The 7161-nt window shown below is 45.9% G+C and overlaps 1 long non-coding RNA gene across 1 annotated transcript in view; it reads left to right on the forward strand.

Moving 5' to 3' along the window:
- The window catches only part of LOC142454811 (uncharacterized), a 121149-nt gene extending 114915 nt beyond the window's left edge, over positions 1–6234 (forward strand). The window contains exons 4-5 of the long non-coding RNA XR_012785713.1: positions 3741–3881; positions 5028–6234. This is a non-coding gene — a long non-coding RNA (uncharacterized LOC142454811). The remainder of the gene's footprint in view (positions 1–3740; positions 3882–5027) is intronic.
- Positions 6235–7161: the final 927 nt, after the last annotated feature.

Here is a 7161-nt window from a genome sequence, read left to right on the forward strand (position 1 = left end):
CCATGCATCCAGCTGGTGGTCCAGGCCTGCCTTTCATCTCCCAGCCTCTGGGACTGAAGGGCACATGTGCTCTGCAGCTAGCACGTTTCCCAGCATTCCCCCACCCCCAAATGACCCACAGGTGATTTCCAAAGAGCCTACGTAGCAGCCAGCAGTGGGAGGTTCTCTGCAATGCTACAGGCCCCTTTAGTTCTGAGCAGCGGGTGCAGAGAACTGTGCACGGCTGGACCGGGCTGTTGGCGCATTCAGGACAGCAGGAAGATCCCCGGACCCAGGTTCAGGTCTAGTCTCTGCCTCTAATACTCGACCACTGCAGATTAGCTGTCTCTTCTCCTCAGGACCTGCAGCTCCTTCCAGAACACAGGAGGGTGGCGTAGATGTCCCCCAGACCCTTCCAGATACAAGAGACTGGAGTGTCCCGAAGTTCAGATTTGGGACAAGCTAGAAGCAACTGCCAAAAACTAGCAAGCCTTTGTGGGACAGTGGTCTGGACAGTTCTGCCATTACCGGCTAAAGATCTCGACTAAAGAGGCGGCCAAGGATCTCACCTGGGGCCTGGTCACCAGATACCCCGCCGGGTGTAACAATGGTACATCCCCAGCTCCCCAGGGGTCCACCCAGAGGAGTTTCTCTCCCAGGCTCCTCCCAGTGCTGGGGTATCTTTGAGAGGTTGTTGTTGTGAGTTCCTGGCCGGCCGCTGCCTCACGGTGATGTCATGGGCAGCAGAATGGAACCTTGGCTGCTCCCACACCTTCTTCCAGAACACGGGTCTCTTTAAGTAAGTCTGGTGGCCGCTACTGTGTGGGTTGAGTGACTTCCACCCCAGAAGGCTTGTCTCTCAGCACTGTCGCAGACCATATGCTGCCGGGCTCCCCAGCGCGATTCGGAGTCTAGTCTGCTGTGATCTGTGGGGTGTTCAGGGGTTCGTTTCCCAGAGGTGACTCTCTACCCCTTTCTCCCTTCTTCACCTGGAAGCTCCACAGAAGCCTGTCCATCAGGAGAGAATTTGATGGTGTTTGAAAGGCCAGCCGGTGGCATGGCTTACAGCAAGACACGTGAAACACATGTTCACACGTAAGGTATGTTACTATTGGACCATCTTTACTCTGGAAATCAAAGAACATGGAAGGCACCAGGGACCGCCAAACGAATAAACAAATCCATCTTGGAAGAAGTACGGCCAGCGTGCTCTGTAGAGGCAAGGATGGCTAGATTTCTTCTCACGTACTCTGGACACGGCTGGGCAACGGGTCAGGAGAGACTGAGTCCCAGGAGAAGGACACCCTGCCTGGTCAGGTGGAGAGGCCACGGGAAAGAGGAAGGGAGGGCGCCCACAAGATGCACCGAGACCATGGCTACACCCATGGGCTCGAACACGCAATCGTGACCACGTGGCAAGACCGGGCAGCCCTTCGTTCTGTTGTTCCTACGGTCGCTGTGACCCGGAACCAACTGGATGAAGGTCACAGCAGCAGCTATTGAAACACATCCCTCTGGTCAATTATTTCAAAACTGAAGAGCAAATCAAGAAGTGATGAGGCGTCAGTAGTACACGCTTCGCCAAGTGGAGGGCAGGGAAAGAGAGGCAGACCTCTGGCCAGATGACCGGCCCAGCGGCTGCAAGAACAGCCTCAAACGGAAGGACTCCGAGGACAGTGCAGGACGGGGAAGTGTTTAATTCTGACTCAAAGGCCCCTGGCAGCAATAATGACAAGTCTAAAAACTTACTGACTTGGTGATGAGATAACACCATAAAGTGCAATGAGATAAAACTGTAGTAAAAGCCTCAGTGTCCAATTAGGTTCATATGCAAACTGCTGAATAAAGGACCATGATTTTCTCTCTCTCTCTGTGTGTGTTAGAATAAACAGACATTAATTTCAACGTTAAAATAAATCAAGTAGGCCTGGTGGTGTAGTGGTTATGAGCAAGGTCAGAAGTTCAAAACTACCAGCCACTCAGCTGGAGAAACACAGGGCTTTCTACTCCCATCAAGAGTCTTCAGACAAGCAGCCATGTAAGTGAGGCATCAGCTTACGTCTACATGAAAGAAGCACACAATTCTGTGTGAGCCAAGGATTGTCAATAAGAAAGTCCAAATCCAGAGGAGGAAGTGGTATTAGAGCTTAAAAGATATAGCGTCTGGGGTCTTAAAGGCTTGAAGGTAAACAAGCGACCATCTAGCTCAGAAGCAACAAAGCCCACATGGAAGAAGCACACCAGCCTGTGTGATCACGAGGTGTCAAAAGGATCAGGTATCAAGCATCAAAGAAAAAAAATTCTATCATTGAGAATGAGGGGGAGTACAGAGTGGAGATCCAAAGCCCATCTGTAGACAACTGGACATCCCCTTACAGACGAGTCCCAGGGAGGAGATGAGCCTGTCAGGGTGCAGTGTAGCAAGGATGAAACATACAACTTTCCTCTAGTTCTTAAATGCTTCCTCTCCCCCTGAAGTCATGATCCTAATTCTACCTTACAAATCCGGTTAGACCAGAGGATGTACACTGGTACAGATATGAACTGGAAACACAGGGAATCCAGGAGCAATGATCCCTTCAGGACCAGTGGTGAGAGTGGCAATACCAGGAGGGTGGAGGGAAGGTAGGGTAGAAAGGGGGAACCAATTACAAGGATCTACATATAACCCCCTCCCTGGGGGATGGACAACAGAAAAGTGGGTGAAGGGAGATGTCGGACAGTGTTTAAAACATGACAAAATAATAATTTATAAATTATCAAGGGCTTATGAGAGAGGGGGCGGGGAAAGAGGGGAATAAAGGAGGAGCTGATACCAAGGTCTCAAGTAGAAAGCAAATGTTTTGAGAATGATGATGGCAACAAATGTACAAATGTGCTTGACACAATGGGTGGATGTATGGATTGTAGTAAGAGTTATACGAGTCCAAGGGTCTCGGGGAGGAGACGAGCCAGTGAGGGTGTGATGTAGCAACGATGAAAAATATAACATCCCTCTAGTTCCTAATTGCTTCCTCCCCACCCATTATCATGATCCCCATGCTACCTTGCAAGTCTGGCTAGACCAGAGGATGCACATTGGTACAGATAGGAATTGGAAACACAGGGAATCCAGGGCGGATGATCCCTTCAGGACCAGTGGTATGAGTGGCGATACTGGGAGGGTGGAGGGAGGGTGGGTTGGAAAGGGAGAACTGATCACAAGGATCTACATATAACCTCCTCCCTGGGGGACAGACAATAGAAAAGTGGGGAAGGGAGACGTTGGACAGTGTTTAAGACATGACAAAATAATAATAATTCATAAATCATCAAGGGCTCATGAGGGAGGGGCAGGGAGGGAGGGGAATAAAGGAGGAGCTGATACCAAGGTCTCAAGTAGAAAGCACATGTTTTGAGAATGATGATGGCAACAGATGTACAAATGTGCTTGACACAATGGATGGATGTATGGATTGTGATAAAAGTTGTATGAGCCCCCAATAAATAATTTTTTAAAAAGAAATTAAAAACAAGTGTCCAGGTCCACACATGGCTTTTCAATAGCTGGCAGGTAAAATCAATGCTTACACTATAGCTGTGAAGTGCTGTATTGTCTTTTCTCCCGCTCAAAGCAATTGTTTCCTACAATCTCTGTCTAGTTCAATTCTGTCGTAAGACTGGGATGCTTGGTTTCAAACCTCATTTCTCTAAGAGTTTTTAGGAACACTGTTAATCTTCCTGATTGTGTCAACATAATTAGCTGCTGTTTCTTTTTCAAGGTTGTACTGTTCTTTGCCTGGAGGCTCACCGTGATGCTGGAAGTCATCTGAAGGCTCCTGAGAGCTCCATTTCAAAAGCCAGTGCAGAAGGAAACACTGGCCATGGAAAGGACCAGTGGCCTACACAAATTTTGAAAGAGGGTAATGATTTCTGAATCTGTACTGTAACACTGTAAGCAGGTTCTGCTGGTTCACGTTCTTGAATAAACTCTTGATGCTGCAGAAGTAGTAGTTTGAAATGATATTTGTGAGACAGCTCAAGGCATAAATGCAAGAAGAGCATCCGTACCACATGGGGGAGAGATTGAGATGATCCTGGAACCCAGAGTCCTTTGTTCTAAGACTTGGTACAACAATATCTGTTAGATAGATGGAATTGGTAGAATGAATGAATGTCTAACTGATCTCTTTCAGTGGGAGGGATGAGAGCTAGAAATCACATGACTCTGAGTCTTTAGTCCAACTCTGTTCTGGGTTAACCTTCTCCTCTCTGACGTAGCGCAGGAAAAGAGGCTGTATGCTCCTTGTGACCTACAAGAGGCTGACCCATCATGCTGTCCTTTCTCAGAACAAAATCCACTGCAGTTCATGTGAGACCAGAGCTGTCCTCCACCGGGTTTGCAGTTAGGTGACTCACACCCCAGCCTTTTGGGTAGCTGTAAGGTAACCATTTCCACCATCCCAGGACTCTTCAGAACACAAATGAAGGACAGAATGGCTTCTGAGAGCAAATGCGTGTTAGGATTTCATAGCTTCTGATCTAACACAAGGTGCTCTTCTCTGGTGTTGCTCATTAAGGTGCTGCTAATGTGTAATTACTTCCTTATAATAAGGTGATGCGGGATCCACTTACAGTGTAGCTGTGAAGTGCTACCCTGCCTTTGCCCCCTGCTTAAAATAAAGCTGTTGCCATTCCAATCCTGTCTGCCTTGTGGCGTAGCAGGAAGGGAGGGCTGGCATCATACAGATTTGCCGCTTTAAACACAGCTTGATGAATACCTCGTGTCATTTAAGATTTGTTGCTATTTTGTGAGCAATGGCATAGACTAGGGGAAATGAGATGTTATCATGACTGAATTCACATTAGGGACAGATCTATCTTGATTGTTTTCTTGGTTTATCGGCCAAGTCTTTATTTAACTACAATTTTTATCTACCAACAAAGGGCTCTAGAGGGCAGGCTTTTTTCGCAGACTTTTAGCAACTCAAGTAATGTGGGCTTAGAAAGACCACATTCCTCTCTGAACTCTCCTATTTCTATGTGGTTCCTTCCTCTCTGTGCCCTAGAAACACATGCAGCAGCTGTGGGGATGACGGTGAATGAGATGAAGCCAAATGTGTATGCTTGTTGAATGGAAAACTGATCCACTCTGTAGACCTTCACCGAACTCACATTGAGAATCTTTAAAAAGAAGAAGAATTCGAAAATAAATGACAGACAATCGATCCTCTGTGACTTGGAGACGTCTGCAACAGGACACGGAAGAAGTGCTGGTGATGGTGGCTGATGTCACTGAGTTCCTGGGATGAGATCGTTCTGAATGCAGTGATCCCTGCTGCTGAGTTGGTGGTCATAACACACACTGGGATTTTTGCGAGGTCACATTCGAAGCTTGTCTCGATGCTCACCAAAGATCGGAAATCATGCTCAGCCTTCATTTGGGTTTCAGTAATTCCTTTTGGTTACATTACCCTTGATCACACACTACCAGGCCTCCTACACCCTCCTCACCACCAATTTGGATCACTTGTTGTTCCCTTGTCCCTAGGTTTGTTAACACCACTTCTTTTCCCCCCACTCTCCCCTCTCCCCTGCCCCCCACCAGAAGTGTTGGTCCCATTGTTTTCTCCTCCAGGTTAATGAGGGGGAATAAGCAGAGAGGGAGAGGGGAGGAGGAGGGAGGGGGAAAATGAGCTGATGCCAGGGGCTTATTTGGAGAGCAAATGTTTTGAGAATGATGAGGGTAACTGATATACAAATGTGCTTTATACAATTGATGTATGCATGGATTGTGATGAGTTGTATGAGCCCCCAATAAAATGATTAAAAAGAAAATCAGAAATACACATTTTGATAGGAACATGAAACTTTAAGTCATGATCTCATGTGAGGAAATCACTTGTTTTTCCCTCTGGAATTAGATTGTTGGTGTTGGATATAAGTATTTATAGTAGATACTTATGTTGTAGTTTTGTAGAAATAGTAGTATTGGATGTGCTTTGTCACTTAATACTATACTTATGGACTAAAAGATATAAGTACCATATGTAACCAGTCAGGTAAACTACTATACCTACCTTTACTGTATCTGTCATCGGCTTAAATAGAACTTTAAAATGATATTTTTAAAGAAAGAATTCACTTTGATATTGTATTTACACTCAATAAAGTATTTTATTGTACTGAGTGTGGATGTCCGCTAAGCACCAGCAAACATCACATCCTAGGGCTGAATCCTGGGAAAATCGGCATCTTGATATATTGACTATTTCATAAATGAAAAATTAATAAACTATATATTTTTTAAAGTGGTTTGGTCCTTATTCCTTAAAGAGTTGTACTTTTTGCCAGAAATCTAATTCCAAAGGAAGAAAATGAACCAGCACTACCTTTTTAAATATTTATTAGAGTTATGAAGTTATTTACCAAGCATACAAGAAATGTGTTGGGGTTTGTTTTTCTTTTTCATGAAAAAACTGGTTCCAAGTTAACTGCCACTTGGTGGTAGTACAAAGACTGACTGATTCCAGGAGTTCGTTTACACCATCTGCTAAGCTTCTTACAAGCAGCAGCGTTGGAACATGAGCTTCCTGGTGTGGCATCAGGAAAGTAGCTCCTGCCAGTGGAGTTATCTATGTCTACAAAAGCAATATCACTTGCAATGACTTCAATTACACATGTGTGTTATGTGTGCGCATATGTCGCCTTCAAGTCCAATCTGGGTCATGGTAACGCTAGGGTCAGAGTACAGCTGCCCCCCAGGATTTCCAAGGCTGTAATTGTACAGAAGCCGGCGGCCACAGCTTTCCCCCATAGTGGCCTCCTGAGTACAAACCTCTGACCCATCAGCAGCCGAGCACGTAATCCCTGTGCCACCAGGGTTCCGTCATAGAGAACTGGATATGTATATATAAATTATAAATTCCTAAAACAGAAGGATTGCCAGTCAGTATAACCCTTATTTTTTCCTAATTCTAAATGATTTGAAAGAGGAAGCTTCTAGTCCAGTAAAAAGTTGCCTCTTGGAAACGCGCAGGGGCAGCTCTGCCGTCTCCTCCTTTCAGTAGGTTGTACGTCTTAGACTGCTAATTGCCAGATCTACTCCATAAAGAGTCACAGCCTCAGAAACCCACAGGACGGTTCCACTCTGCCCTACAGGGTCAGTTGACCGTGAGTTGGAATCGACTCGACAGCATTGAG

The sequence above is a fragment of the Tenrec ecaudatus genome, chromosome 8, assembly GCF_050624435.1.
Source record: "Tenrec ecaudatus isolate mTenEca1 chromosome 8, mTenEca1.hap1, whole genome shotgun sequence".
Lineage (NCBI taxonomy): Eukaryota > Metazoa > Chordata > Mammalia > Afrosoricida > Tenrecidae > Tenrec > Tenrec ecaudatus.